At 43.0% G+C, this 16,318-nt stretch overlaps 1 protein-coding gene across 1 annotated transcript in view; it reads right to left on the bottom strand.

The window, feature by feature from the left end:
• Positions 1-16,318, bottom strand: part of Slc14a2 (solute carrier family 14 member 2) — a 450,415-nt gene that overhangs the window by 180,585 nt on the left and 253,512 nt on the right. The gene's annotated exons all lie outside the window — the stretch shown is intronic.

The following is a 16,318-nucleotide window of genomic DNA, read 5'->3' as shown; positions in this document are numbered from 1 at the left end:
ATTTACTCAACCTCTTATTGTTGTCCATTTTGGCTACTTTATTTTCCTATTACAACCATTGCTTTGATGAACACTGTAGCTATCTTGTTACATATTATTTACTCTAAAATAAATTTCTCAAAATAAAATAGCTTATTTCAAAGGGTATGTACCTTTTAAGGCCTTTGACATGCTATTTTTTTTTTCTTAATCACTTTGTGGTAGGATTGTACTCATTTATACTCTAGCTGCCTGTGGCTTAAGGTGCAGATTAGGTTAATTTCAGTCATTTCATTTTTAATTGTATCTTTGGGCAAACCAGTTAGAAACCAAAACCAAAATTCAAAAAAGAATGAAAACTAAGGTTGAATCTTGAAATATACTAGATAATTGGATATTAAACAGTTTATTCACCACTTTTTGAAATCAGCCTGATGAACTCAACCAACCTGAAATTGCTCTTCTTATCTTTTAGTGGGCATTAAAGTCTGGAAGCTATGAAGCTTGTAGTCTCTAAGAACTTTGCTAGGGGAAGCAACAAAATTGAATGTGAAGTCAACATAACAACAAGATATTCTGAAAATCTTACGTACATTTCAGTCATGCAAAGGACTGTCAATAAAGTACTGAAGTTGAATAGACTGAACACAATGGATATTCTTCTGGAGGCAGTTTGTGTACATAGATACTACTGCCATTTCCAAGCTGCAACCCTCATTGTTGGGGAAGAATAAATATTTTAATGATTGCTATATATTTTAACAGGCTCTGAACCTTGTGGTTGGTTTAAGCTAAGGGTGCAATTTCAGGCATCTCAATAAGTAAATAAATGAGGAAGAAAATCCATGTTAATTGCAGTAATTTGTGGTACTTTCAAATTCTTAATTAAGAAATAAAATAGGATTCATTAGCCATGGCCACTGTGGATGGCATACATAGATCACCATTATGACCAGTCACATGGACCCAAAGTCATTCCCACAAATGAGAAAACAGTGAGAAATCAGAACTGCATTACTCGCCAGAATGTGCAGGCGAGGAGGGAGGACGGAGCATCGCACAATGCCTGCCCTCCACAAGGGCTCCTCTCCCTGCCCTGGAGATGGTATTATTATAAACCCTGTCCCCTGACCCTGGATTCCTGCTCTTTCCTCCTAATCTGTGGGATAAGTTCTTACTTTAAGGCTCTCTACAAAATTTCTTTGAGTCTGTCTGGCAACCCCACTAGTGCCTGCGTCTTCAGCTTTTCCCCAGCTTCTTCCTTACTGGTCTTCGTGGACTTCAATTATTTCTACCTCATTCTCTTTGTGAGTCTCAGAATTCTTCCACAAAGGAGTGCAGAGGAGAATTTTGGTTATAACCAGAGGCATTCTGACTCATACTGCACTTAGCAAGTTAAGCATTCTATTCAAGTGGGGAGAAAATATAATTTAAAAATAATTTTTGACTAGGACAAATGCTTAACTGGATGAGACATCAGATACTAACTGGAATGGTTCCTAGAAAATCAGGATGTTAGATGCCCTTATGAAAAATTATACAGACTCTCAGGGCAAGGGTTGGGAGGCAGTGACAGCAGGTTTTCAGGCCTGTGGAAGACAGCTCTGCTTTGTCGAGGTGAGTCATAGGGGTAATATCAATGTGTATCTGCAAGGAAGATGCTGTTGTATTTGCATCAGTGGCTGAGATGGCTGACTGTTGGGTTTCTGGTAAGACTGTTAATGCAGACTGTTGTCAGGTCTTCCCTTCCTTGCTGTCCTACCCTTTGTAGTGTTGATGTCTAGGCAGGAAGGCATGCTCTATTCAAGACACAGGCATGTACAGGTCTGGGTAGGTGCCTGCAGCCCCATCAGTAGTGAGAAGTTTACAGAAAATGAGTAATTTGGAGAAATCTGAATGACTTCAGACAAAGAAAGAAAATGATCCATTTCTGATCTCATCAGTAGTGAGAAGTTTACAGAATGTGAGTAATTTGGAGAAATCTGAATGACTGCAGACAAAGAAAGAAAATGATCCATTTCTGATCTCTAAAAGGAATATAGAAGAATCTGATCTGGAATTAGACAATGTGTTTTGAGAAGGTGGGGCAGTTAGTTGGTATTGCCAATTGACTAGAAGAAAGTCATAAATGAATATTTGATCTTTTAAATACCTATTATATCCCCAAAAGGAAGTCATGAGAGTAGCCTGAGATATACTTCTTATGCTCATGGGATTAAGGTACAGATTCCTTGAGTCATGAGGCAGATATGTGCCCTCTTTTAGCTCTAATGAGACATGCTGGGTTTTGCCTGGCAGCCCACTTCTTCTACCCCCATGGAATTTATGGGGCTACAAGAGGAGCACATGCATGGCAGCCCTCTACTTATAAAAGGACCCTTGTTCTTGGCTGCATCTGGACAGATTCAGACCATTGTGGATGCGGGGGGGGGGGGTCTGCTACTGGGTAATATGAATGATTAGCTCTATCCCTTATAAAAACAAGGAATAACCCCCCCCAACATTCTGCCATCAGTTTTGCAAAAATGTACCATAAAGAAGATAAGAAAAAAAAAAAGAAAAAAAAAAGAAGACAAGGAGTTTTTTAAATCTCTGAAGTAAGCAAGGAGAAAAAAAAATTCAAAATCTATTCATAAAAACTGAGGCCGCATACCAGACTAGAATAAAAAGGCCCACTCTATGAAGCATTCTCATAGAATCCACTGTTTACAATGCACCAGGTACTCCACCTTGGCTCAGATAAGAAGTGGGAGCAGGATGCCAAGAATATAAAGCATAAATGGGGTAAAAGTGGACCAGAGATGTTCGAATCATGAAAAAGGCAATGGAAAGTATGCTTCATTATGCAGTAGGAAAATCTGGGAGGATTCCTTGCTGAAGTTCTTTTGAAAGGCTTTAAATGCAATTATGTTCCTACTATTCCATTTGAGAATTGTTACTCATTCTTTCATTTATTCATTTCTTGTAACATATACTTATAGAGCATTTTCTCTTTCCCAGATATAGTATTAAGTTTCAGAGTCTGAGAGGAAGTCAGTCGCAGGTGCACAGAGTTTTAAAAGGACTTCTACTTTTAATACACCAGTGCTAAGACTGCCCTGCCTGCCTCCTTGAATTCAGTCCAAAACAATAAGAAAAATGTGAAACAAGTGCAAAATTCACCTGTGTTGAAGAACAGCTGCCAAAAGCAATGAAGTTCCAACCAAGGGCAGGTAGATGTTGAAATCAATCTGCTGCCAAAGACCTCAAGTGAAACTGGCAGAGCCCAGTCTATTAAAAAGAACAGCAGCAGCACTCTCTTTTGAAGAACAACTGCTCAGAAGAGAATAGGCTACTGGGGAGAGCATCCCTGGGCCTCATTTGGCTTTGGAGAGGATAGCGGAGAGGCAATAAATAAGACAACAACTAGGTCTGCCATCTAAGCATATCTGCCAGAAAAGAAGGCCAGAGAGGAAAAGTTCCGTTTAATTAGTCTTGCAACTGCCCATCCCTTCCTTCTTCTGGAGAGAAAGACTACGTCATTTCTGTGCATATACACACTCATATGTATGTGCACTCATACACATGGACGTACAAACAACCCTGGGCAGTGCAGGGCACGTGCTATGAACAGAAAGTGTATCCAGTACCATCATGGGCTGACTGCTATCCCCATAAACTTTCTCAGAAGAAAGAGCTTATCTCAGTCAAATAGGAGCCAGGATGTAAAAGAAACCATCAGCAGAGCTCTACAAAGATATTGTAAGACGAGACTAGTAATCAGAGAAAACAAATTAGATGAAGAACATGTACCAAGTGGTACTGCCATCAAGCAAAAGGAAACTATGCCAAGATAACAGTCACAGAGCCAACAAATAAAGAACAGCAGCTTTTAGTGAACAAGAGAAGAACTCCACGAAGAAACATCAGGACAACTGAAAGCGGTGTTTAAAAAAACGAGCTAAAGGAGTTCAGGAAAGGAGAGGAGAAATAAGAAGTCACTCCAAAAGTTAAGAACCCACCAGAAGCAACAAGAGGTGAACATAGACTCCTCAAACTACAGAAAATCAGGTAAGGAACAGAATTAATGAGATGAACAGGACACAGATAATATAGAGGTAGAAAGGGTTAAGAAAGGATGTGAAGGGCTGGCGTGGTAGATCAGCACACTAAAGTGCCTGCTTAGACGGGTTTGATCCCCGGTGGGACATACTGGCCCCAATCCCGGGGCATGCTGAAATAGTGATTGACAATGGGTGTGGTGGTGTGCGCCTGTAATCCCAGCACTTGGGAGGCTGAGAACAGAAGAATCACTGAGTCTGAGCTACATGGTGAGACCCTGTAGCCCCTGTAGACCCTGTTCTAAATACAGAAAAAAAAAAGAAAAGAAAAGAAAGAAAGAATATACTAGAGCCTGGGAGATAGTTCAGCAGATTAAGTGCCTGCCTGGCAAGCACAGGGACCAGGGTTCAATGCCCAGTACCATATATCTTGCTGGCCCCCATCCCCCAGCTTCCTGAGCCAGTGACCCAGTCTGGGCATGGTGGTGCATGCTTGTAATGCCAGAGCTGGGGAGGCTGAAAACAGGAGGATCACTACGAGTCCAAGCTGCATAGTGAGGACCCTGTATTGAGTACATTAAAAAAAATGTGATAGATGTGGAAGATACAATACACTGAACAAATCTGTGCATATGCAAGGACCATGGAAGGCATATTGAAAGACTATCGTAACATAAAGTTTTCCAGGAATACTCAAATTTACATGCAAATTTAAAACATACAACAACAAAAACTCACAAACTATCTCATGAAAATTGATATAGAAATATGAAACCTAAAGATGGGGTGTCTCTCACTGTCTAGATCCCCCAAAACCCACAAATAAAATAAGCAAAAGCAAATTTAGAATTTAGTTCTAAAGGAAAAATTGTTTTCCCACAACTACCTGATACTTACAAAACCTCACTAAGAAATGAGAATGAAAACTTTTGATGCTCAAACTGTTCAAATGCAAATGCTATGCCAAACACCAATAGCCCAGAAAGTATGTTACCTGGATCTTATACTATGGATACTAGAGGGTGGATTTTACTTGTATGGCAGAGGATGGAGAAACTATGACAGAAAGACATGGAGTCAGGTTTTCATGAATTTAGTGTAGGATTACGGCAACAACAATGACAAAAAACCCACCCTAAAATACAAAAAAACTGACAATTCTGTTGGAGAAAACAATGTATATATTAATGAAGTATAATACAGCAGAACCACTGAAATAACACTAAAAATTTGGGAGAGCAACTGGCCAGTAGTTAAGGGTTGAAAGTTTGTACAGTACTTACACGTGATGAATCAAGTAAGAGTAAAAAATTTGTACTAAAAAGTATAAGCTAAAATCATTAGAAATCTCAGCATCATCACTCTCATTTTCAATTAAAATTAGAGGGGAAGGAAAGTGAGAGGCTGCAGAGGAAATGCATACTCTTTGTTCCAGAGAGCTGAGAATTGATAGCTACTGAGGATATAGAAGGTGGAGTATATTTATGTAGTGTGGGAAAGAGAACCAATTAAATAATACAAGTATTAAAACTGAGCATCTAAATACAAGCCAAATTAAAATAAAGCAAATGACAGACTATAAGTGCAAAACAAGAAGAACCAACAGAAGCAGAAAGTGCATGATGTCAAGACTAAGACCAAACATATCCATGATCTCAAAATATACAAAAGTAAATCCGTATCTGATAGATTCTCAGTTTAAATTACAAAGTAAGAGAAACTAGATGAAGTGAACAAGAGACATAGAACAAAGTGACTAGAATGTTGGAAGTGGAAGAATGGGCAAAGGCCTAATCAGCTTAGTCAAAGAAATAAATAAAGTAAAAACAAATATTTAGAGAGCCCGATTTTGACGTCCCGTGAGTATCAGACAAGGTTGAACTCAGGATACAAATCAGTAAATGTCACAAAGATAGGGAACATTATTCCTATCTACAATGATGCTCTCAGCATTATGAATATTTATGCACCAAAACCTGTACCAGTAACATTTATTAGTGTCGGTACAAATTTTTAAAAAGCAAGGATATATGAATAGTAAGAGTAACAATGCATTAGAGGAATCAGAGGTGCTTTGGGAGCCACTTACATTTCACTTGGGGATTAGGTCTATGTTTTACTCCCTACATCTGTATAAGCAGGTATAAGAAAATCTGTCAGCCTCACTCTTAGCAATCTTTCTGCAGCTTCCCATCTCTGCTGCATAATTCAAACATTCCTCCAGGATCTGGATTTTCCCACTTCTCTTTCCTCCTCCCATCCCAAGATGTTTCCTTTCTTTCAGTGCCTGGTATTCCTTCAGACAGCAGGACAACAAAACATTTAAGATCCGAGCATGTCAATTCCTCTGGTAAACCTTCTTTGCCCCCAACTCTGCCAGGCAGGACAGTACCTACACAGGCTCACATTGCAGTGTAACTGAGTGCAGCTGTTGAGCGCCTGAGGTATCTTTGTTCCACATCCTTTTTCATACAGCATGTGCATTTAGGTACCAAGGCTTCCTACTCTTCTTTAATGGATCCCTTTCCTCAGTAGCCCCTTGATCTCCATCCTCTGCATGGCTGAGCCCCTATTCTTTGAAGCTTTTGCCACTTGCCTTACCACTCCCTGCTAATTTGACATCTACTAGTTGGTTAAGAGGTCCTTGCTGCTGGACTTGCAGTGGGTTCCTTTCCTTTACAATCAGTATCTTCATCTGACATCAAGGCTTTTTACCTTTGGGACATGATGCTCTTTCTAGCATGGTTGCCCACTTTCCCATCTTACACCACTTCATCCACATGTACCCTTTCTTGATCCATGCTGTGGCCGTGCACCGTGTCTGTGGCATTCCTGACCTGCATCTTGGTCTCCGCTTTGTGCTCTTCCCTGTTTTTGCCAAATCTTTTTTTTATGAGCAGAATATGTTTATTGAGGGAAAGAAAGCTCTTGCCCAAGAGAGGGACAGGAGTGGGGCCTGAGCTGGTAGTTCCCCTGGGAAGTTGTCTCTTACAGGGACTTTTATAGAGGAAAACCATGTGGTGAGGCAGGTCTAAGGTGGTGAAGACATGGGAACTCGCTTAGGTGGGTGTGAGGTGGGACAAAACTTTGGTCAACCAATGAGATTACAAGCACCATTGCTCTGGTAACTATTCAAATCTTGAGCAATACAGAACCAACCCTTCCTACCCATCAGTCCACAGATCTCTACCTGGAGCTCTTCTGACATTTATTATCACCAACTTAACTTGGCTTTTACCTTAATTTCTGCTGTGAGGTGCATTTTATTTGTTCATGTTTTACTTCATCAGTTAGACAATAAGCCTCAGGGATTATCTCTTGTGCTTTGTCTGCATTATTTTTTACATCTTGCAAGAGACTGAGAATGTAGTAGGTGTTCAGCAACTACACGTGCTTTTTCATTTCCATTTTATTTTATTTATTTTTTTGCGGAACCGGGGATTGAACTCAGATCCTTGCACTTGCCAGTCAAGCGTTTATCCTACTGAGCCATTTCCCCGGCCCCTACACATGCTTTTTAAACATATAAATTCTATTGCTCTGATTCCTGTCATTTGGCAGGATGCTGGATCACCTGAGATTTGAGCCTTAAACATCCTCTCTCATTGCTTCCTCCTTTCCTTGGTTAGAATGACCCAATTTATAGCTGTCATTTTCTAATTATTCACCTACCTTAATTAAACACAATAGAGATACTTAATAATTTAAGATCTGATTTCCTTCTATCATCCTAGTGACCCTCATAGGATGCCCTGCAGAATGCAATGTCAACTCATTTTACAAACAGGAAAATAAAATCATGAGTCCAAGACTACTCAGAGTGTCACTGGCGGGGGTGGGGAGCGCCATTAACCTTCTGCTTCTAGCCTAGTGCTCCTTTTACCAAGCAAGCTGTAACACTTCAGTAGCTATAACTTCTCTTTGAAGTGTGAATGTGTGTTTTTAAAGCATTGATTTTTGCTCAAATTTCTCTTTATTTTGCTTTGATTTCCTTTGCATGGTGAAGATATTACTTTCTTCCCTCATGATAAACATTCTTTTTCTTTCCCAGATGATGGCCCTGTTCAGTCCCCTTTGGTTCTCTTCACGAGTTTTCACTTAGCAGCAGCACCCCCTGGAGAACTGGTCTAGTTTAATGCCTCCAGAAGCCTTTTAAATTGTACCTGTTTCTTGGCGACCCAAGTTTCCTGCAGGGCTGGTCTTCTCAGCTAATGAAGAGCCCCTAGCTGAGGGCACTACTTCTGAACAAGTTTCCCAATCCTGTGGAGGTGGCTGGAGGCTGGTGGTCCAGGGGGTATCCATCCCACCTTGGCAGGGCTGGTAGGGGCTCTGCTAATGCAGCTCTGGTGAGTCTTGCAGCTCATTGTCACTTGATTTTGTTGTGCCTGATCCTTTCCCTCACCTGTCACCCACAGCACCATGTCTTTAAAATAACCTACTTTCTAATCCTTCAGGACAGCTCATTTATAAGGTGTTGTTTTTCCCCCTAAATTGTTTGATACAGCGATATCACTTCATAGTTTATGTGTGTGGGAGAGGGTGGAGCAGGGGTGAGTAAAGTTGATTTCTACTCCAGTCTGAGTAAGAGTGAACTGGATGCTGGGGTCACCCCTCGCTACAACTGTCCCCTAGGCACAGTGCCTTTAAATGGTCTCAGTCCCAGTAGTGGATGCATAATACTTTCCTCCTTCCTGTCCCTACCTTCTGTAAAGGGGACCAGGTTACCCAGCCTGGGAGCACCACAAGACCTTGTCTCTCTGCTGTCAGGCTGGCTTCGGAAGTAAGCATATGGCCCAACTAAGACAGGTCTCCTTCTCTGGGAGTTTCAAAGTGGCACTGGCCTAAAAAGTCAGCTTTCTTCTCTGGTTATTTAATTGCCAGAATCTGAGCTCAAGGGATTGATGTCCAATTCTCAACAGAGGCCAGTTTGAGAAAATGACATAATATTCATAGAAAAACTTAAATGAGGATTGAGGGGTAGGTGCTATTAATATCCTCAATTCCTATTATTCTAGAGGTCAACACCCACATGTGGGTATTCAAGAATTTACTTACATAAGTGTATAAATCACCTTTTTACCGCTTAAGCCAGTTTGATTTGTTGATTGCAACCAATAGAGTCCTAATCTCTTTTGTTGGTGACTTCTCCTCATGATCCCCACTGCGGAGGGCCCATTGTCCTGACACCACAGCACCATGGGCTCCTCAGGGATTGATTGCTGCCTGCTGTGAACCCTGAAAATCCTACCCACAGGGACAGTGTCCTGGCATCAGGAGATAAGGTAACAGCTAGCACTTCTCAAAGGCAGTACTCTCTGCCCACTTTGCTCACTGATATGCCCATCTATCTATTTGCTAAATGGAAGAACTGGTGAATGCGGCCACTCATTCATTTATAGCACTGTGTAGGGGGTGGGTCACCTCACTTTTTCTATTTAAAAACCTTTAGTCATTGCCTGCTGTATTTGAATTGAACCCTCTCTTTGATCCAATCTCAATCTACCTGTCTAGTTGTGTCTCCTGCAATCCCCAACTTACTCCCAGCACCTCCTGTGTGCAGCAGAGTAGGACACTTCTGCAGTCCATTTCAACAGCTCCGGAGCTGAGGCTTGGCCACTGCATCCACCTGGTTACAGCTCTGTGCACTCCTCAATCCCATGTTTTGAATTCATGCCTCTAGGCTCCAATAGACCTTGTGCTCTGTGACTCCTACTCAGAAAGAACCTCCTGCTCTGCTGCTCCTTGACAGCATACTGCAGCCTTGAGCATCTCCAGCTAGTACTGATATGCTTTTCTGGTGCACAGAAAAGCATATCATCCCTCCCTCTGTGGCCTCCACAACCCATGGATGAAGGCTGCTGTGTCTCTCTCTGTGTATCACCTTTTTCCTCTGTCCCTTTCTTCTCTGTGTCCACCCCTTCACCTCCCTGCTAATAGTCTCATACAAAATGGACATGCATCCGTAGAAGGATCCATGAATAAATTTGTGTGGAACAGTAAACTCAGCACCTACCAGCACTCACATGTGAAGGTTGTCTGCCAAGTGGGATAAGAATACTACCGGGCTCTTGGGTGGGTGGCTGATAAAATACATACGTAAGTGCTTAGCCCAGTGCCTGGGGCATGAAGTGCCCAGCATGTAGATGTTAGCTGCATTGTTATCATCAGGGCTTCGGGGCACCTAGAAAACCAGGATAGTGGTTTCTATCCGTTTCCCCACACAGATCTCTCATATCTGTATCCTGGTAGTTTCCTCCATTTAATACTTAGGGATGTGTCTCTCTCCCACACATCTACCTCCTTCCAATCCTCCAGCCTGGCTGCCTCTCAGCCAGCCAAGCAGCCAGCTGTTTCCCCCTCTGAGTTCTGTGTTGCCACCCCAGCTCCACTCCTAGAAAAGCCTTTCTCAGGCCAGGTAGGCATCTAGCTCACCATTTCTGGGAGCCAACTAACCCAGGTGGTTTTTCTGACTCCTTGGAGGTCTGGGGCACTGAGGAAAGAAGGGTGGGAAGAAAGGAGGGAGGGAAGAGAGGTTTCTGTATTTTCTGCAGCAAAGACCAGAGAAGGTTGTCACATGTGAAGGTTGTCTGCCAAGTGGGATAAGAATACTACTGAGCTCTTGGGTGGGAGAGAGAAGGTTGTTACCAGAGAGAGAGAGAAGTTTGCATTTTCTGCAGCAAAGACCAGAGAGAGAGAAGGAAAAAACAGCCCTGCCACAGACTGACTCCTGTCCCAGCCCATTCAGTGCCCTGCTCCAGGCCTTGCAGAGATGAGGCAGAGGGTGTGTGTGTGTGTGTGTGTGTGTGTGTGTGTGTGTGTGAAAGCAAGGCTGGCTGCTTTCAGGAAAACCTTGGCCACCCACACTGCCAGCAATGCTGCTCCCCAGTTTAGGGCTTTATTTCCTCTCTCCACGTACATGCAGTTGACTTTGGCCGTCCCGCCACTTCTGCTGAAACCCCCGAACATATCCGGAGCTTCGCCATAGGGTACAGCCCTCCGCTCTCCGACAGACAGAGATAGCTCCTCTTCATCTCCTCTTTGTTTCCAGATTTTTCTCTCTGAGCCTCCTCCGCTTGCCTCGCTCTTTGTGTCTGCCTTCTACCCCCACCCCGAGCTGGTACCTGTGTGATGGCCTCTCACCTCTCTCCCATTCAACCAGCGATCCCTTCCATTGTCTGTTCCTGTCTCTCATTCTGACGCTTCACTCTTCCCTGCTGCCCTCCTCCCGCGTGCTCTGGCTTCCCGTCCTGCGCTTTCTCACTGCCATGATGCTGAGAAGGGGACAATCTATCTGTCAGAGACAGGCTCCGCCAACCTCGACCACCTCTCTCCCGCTGCCAGCAATTATCTGGAGGTTGGCACGGGGCCCGGAAACTGCCGCCTGCTTGGGCTGGCACCACCCTGCGGCTCAGGGCGCCCGCTCGCCACACCAGCCCCGCGGAGGATCACTTGGTGCCGTGCCCAGGATGTGACAACCTGCAAAGGTCACGCACACTCCAGAGAAGACGGACTGCTCTGCGAGTGGAAGTGACATTGGGTAGATTTGCACACGGCTTTCCAGCGTTTCCAGAAGCAAGGGAAGAGCCGCAACAATATATAAATTACACGTTGCTCCACACCACTTACACTGTGACATTCCCTGAAATCCCAGTTTTAACTTTCTTTACCTCTTTGTCATATATGGCTTTGCAATCTACTTTATTTGAAATATTATAATGAATTCATCCTTTTTTTCCCACCAAAACAATTTTTATTTCCAGGTTTTAATTGGGTATGCATACAGGCATGACACAGGTTTGGATTCAGCAAGTCCTCATGCAGAATGATGTTCTTATAGAGCATCCAGGTCAATCCAGGGTCTGCTAGCTACACATCTATGTTACAATTAAATCAAATCTGGTGTCTGAAGAAAAGATACACATATAATATATTCATTTACGTTACGCATTTTACAGAAAGATTAAAAATTCAAGTCACACAGAACTCAAACACTGAATTAAAAGTTTGAATGTAAAACTCATTCTTAAGACTTTAGAAACTGACAGGATGCCTGGTCTGAGGGCAGAAGCTTACCTCGCTTCATGAGGCACCATGCAGCTCTCTAAGCAGTGGCAATGGGGGCTAGATTGTCCCTGTCTCTATCTCCCTCTTGTAAGTTAATGGCATGTCCAGGCTGACAGGGACTTCTGAGGTTATTTACACCAAACTCTTGACATTAGAGGCGGGAAATTTGCAGTCTGGAGAGGTTAAGTGACCCTAAGTCAGCCAACTAGTTGGTAGAAAGGACCAGACAGAGCTCAGGGCAGAAGGCTACTGAAGTGATCCTTTCCTCTGCATCTCAGCAGAAGTAGATGGGGTGTAACTGTTATCCTTTAACAAGGGAGGAAACAGTGTCTAGGAAGGCACACAGTATGACCAAAATGTATGGTGAATATTCAAACTAAAAAATGTATTACAGTAAAAAAAATACATTGCCATCAATTCCTCCCTCAAAATATTCCCCTTGGCTTGGAACATATTTATTCCACCATTCTTGCTACTTTCTGAAGCCATTCTGAAAGTCATTGTTTCTAAATTTCTTTATGTGACATGATCCAAAATATGGTGAATGCTGCTTCTGAGTGCCATCTAATGAAAGGTCAGGCTTGTGAAAACATTACAGTGAGTCCTCATCCACCCTTCTCACCAGATCTGCCACTGTGTGACTTCTCGCTCTTCCCCGAATTAAAAGTGACGTAAAAGGTAAACACTTTGATTTGTTTCAGGACATTGAGGCAGCTGTGACAGCACAACTAATGAAGCAAAAAACAAACAAACAAACAAACAAACAAAAAACAACAAAAAAACCCTTTAGAAATGCTTTTGAAAGTGGCAAGAACAATGGGCTAAATATGTTCAAAGCCAGGGTGAATGTTTTGAAGGGAATTAAATGGCAACGTGTCCTTTACTGTAACACATTTAAAAAAAAAATAAGCATTCGCTGTTATCTTTCAGTCAGATCTGGTAAATGATGCTGTTCATGGCACTCAGTTACTAGCTGTTAGAGTTCCGATGTCTCACTTATTTAAAAGATGTCTCTCTAATCAGTCAGCTAACCACACAAAGCATTCTAGCAATCAGATATATTAGGAGAAGGGTGGGAGGGATAATTACTCTGGGCTGATTTGAACCTTTTAGCTGTCTGAACATGGACACTCTTTTCATCAATACTGGAGCAGAGGCTTACCCTAAAGAGCTTAATCATGTCCAGTGAGATGTACGTGGATGCTTCTGGGTGACCCCGGTCCTATGTATGGCAGGCGAGGTCGCATGCTCTGGCTGCTGTGCTTCATTCGACACGCTGCCAAAGTGAGTTCCTCGTGGCTGTGGGACTCTAGCTAGCTCACAGCAGCTCACCTAGCCCATTAGAAATGTGCTCCTGTGGGCCTGGGTGCTGCTTCACTGAATATTGGCACAATTCTAGCTGGAAGTGGAAATGGGTGATGCCTGAGGTTATGGAATGTCATGAAATGTCTCGTGACTTGAACCAGGATCAACACTGGGTCCAGGGTGTAGGGGAGTAGCCTTAGTCCTTCCCTGTGGCCTCTAGTCAAAAGTGACATCTCCTACCTACTGAGCTATGGCAAGGTACTGTACCCTGCTCTCCCTTAATGCCCACCACTGCTCCAGGAGGTAGGGGCCATCAGGGTCTTAATTTCCTGAGGCTCTGGGTGACTCAGGTCACATCAGGCATGGTGAAGGAATTGGGTATTGAATTTATGCTTTTCTTTTTAAGAAATCATTTATTTATTTATTTGGTACAGGGTCTTGCTGTGCAACTCAGACTCATAGTGGTCCTCCTGTCTTAGCCTCCCTGGGCTGGGATTATAGGTACGCAACACTATGCCTGGTTTCGGTGGCTGGCACAGCATGTCTGGAGTTCTGGGGCTGGCATGGCATGTGATACCTAGGATTGAACCTCAGCCCTTGCACTTGCCAGGCAGGCACTTAGACCAACGAGCTATCTCCCCAGCCCAAGTTTAGGCTTTTAAACAAGTGGTCTCTATTCTCTGCCACTTTACCAAGCTCCTTCCTCAATTATTCGATGCACAAGAAACCCAGGTTAGGGGCTATAAAGGGAGTGGAGGCTTCATGCAGCAGCTCATGTGATAAAAGGGTAGTAGAACTGCAACTTTAGCCGTGGTAGATGGGCCTGTTTATTTGATGGTGAACCTCCTTGTACTCTGGGACCCCCAAAACACTTGTATCTGTGAATATTATAAAAATGGTCATTTATCCAGAAATCACCATGAAGAAAACAAAAAAAATCACATATTCAGAATGTTTTGTTTCTAATGGAGGGGAATTATCATAATGATGTCAGGGACAGAGACCATGTACTAAGCACCTATGGGTGACAAGCTGCTTGCTTAGTACCTCATTGATGTTTCATAGAAATCTGAAAATTCAGCATCATCCTATCATTGCTGGAGGCAAAATTAACTCACAAGGGTGTTGAAGCAAAACAAAGCAGGACACAAGAAAACAAAACACCTCCCCCTCCAACTCCAGCAGACTGATTCACAATTGTAAGTGTAGAAAGGGGACTTACATGTCAATCCACCTGTTTTCAATGATTTTTCTATCACAAGCCTCTTAGGGAATACACACTACCATTTAGAAAGTTTCTTTACTAAATAATTAAAACCACAGGATTGTCCCAGCACTTCCAGGGCTACGCTTCAATTACCTGGAGCAGTCACTGAGGCAAAACAGCCTCCCCACTACGTTGTTCTTCCGCAGCTCGGCTTCCAACTGTGTGTCTTAGAACTCTCAGATTCGAGTGGACAGTCTATCCCTCCTGCATGGCAGCCTCCCAGAGGAGCCTTAAAGCTGGGGAATTTACGGGCCCTGCTAGATGGTGTACGAGAGCCCCTTGCTTGCGTGGGCCGAGAACTCCTCTCCGTGGACTCTCCATGGAAACCAGGACTTGGCTCCTGGCGAGTGAGCTGGCTTTAAGAGTCTATGCCTTTGGTGCTGAGGTTTCATTTTCCTTTTCAATGCTGTTATGGGGGACAGTTGAAGAAAGAATTCCCTGTATCTCAACAGGCTCTAGATTTATAGAGTAGTATGAAAATATTTGCCCTGGGTTTGAAAGTGCTGAAGAGGGAGAAAGAAATGTTGTTTTCTCCGGATTTATGAAAACAGAAACATTGATTTGTTTTGCTTGGGGTTTGTCACTCTTTTAATGATAACTTGATGTTTGCTGGGGCTTGGGGAGGGCCAGGTTTCTTGCAGGAAGACTGGCAGCTGGGAAAACGTAAGGTTCTTTTCTTACACTTTTTTTCCTCCCCACTCTGTGCTCCTCCTACACTGTTTTCCCTTTTTATTCCCACCTGCAGTGATCCTGAGCCCCATGTTACCTTAGACTTTTTCCCAGAAAGGGAAACAATCTAGTATTAATTCACAGTAATTATGAAGAATTGATGGGTTGCAATCTCTTTTGGATTTTTGTCTTTTAAAAAATGCTGACGATGAGTAATGCTCCTTAACCCGAATCCGTGATTACTCTGAAATGATGCAATTTTAGGCACTTGTGAGAAACCTAAGTGTGGGTGGAATCCAAAGGTTTTTCATTGCCCTTCCCGTCAAATCAAATAGGCATTGATAGGTTCTGCCTAGATATGAGGTTGGCTTTGACTGAACACACGAGTTTTGCTTAGAATTACCTCTTTATAGTACTGAAGATATCCTAGATATTTTGATTTTCAAATCTGTGTGAGGTTTCCTACCAGAATTGAAGCATGTGTCCCTTGACTCCAACCCATAAAATTAGATGAGACCCCAATAAAAGGAGATTAATTAGTTTGCTGCTACCTCGGGATGGCCCAGAATGTTGCTCCTAACAGGGGAAGAAGAAAGGAAAAAAAATTACAATTTTCTTTAATAAGTCGCACAATTGCTTTTAGCTTGGTGGCTCCTGGAAGTGACCTGTTACTTAGGTTCATTGTCACCTGGAACGATGGGCCTCCAGGTAGCGGAACATCTCTATGTAACACAGTAACACCTTTCTCAGGGCAAGTTCCCCAACATAACACAGACTAATAGTTCAGACCTATGTCACCTTCTGTTCTTCTAGTAAGAGCCACTGTCACACAAGCTTGTCAGTCTTGAGAATAGTAAGAAACAGAAGACCTACGCAAGTGGAGTAGGAGACAGCAAATACGAGTGATGGGAGTGAAAGAAAGGGCTGAGTTTTGTGGGGGCAATAAGATAAACTGGGGAAACAATCTCAGCCTTTCTGAGTTGTGCCAAAGCTA

Source organism: Octodon degus, unplaced genomic scaffold (assembly GCF_000260255.1).
Source record: "Octodon degus isolate 3935 unplaced genomic scaffold, OctDeg1.0 scaffold00003, whole genome shotgun sequence".
In the NCBI taxonomy this organism is placed as follows: Eukaryota; Metazoa; Chordata; class Mammalia; order Rodentia; family Octodontidae; genus Octodon; species Octodon degus.
This window is presented reverse-complemented; position numbering and strand designations above follow the sequence as displayed.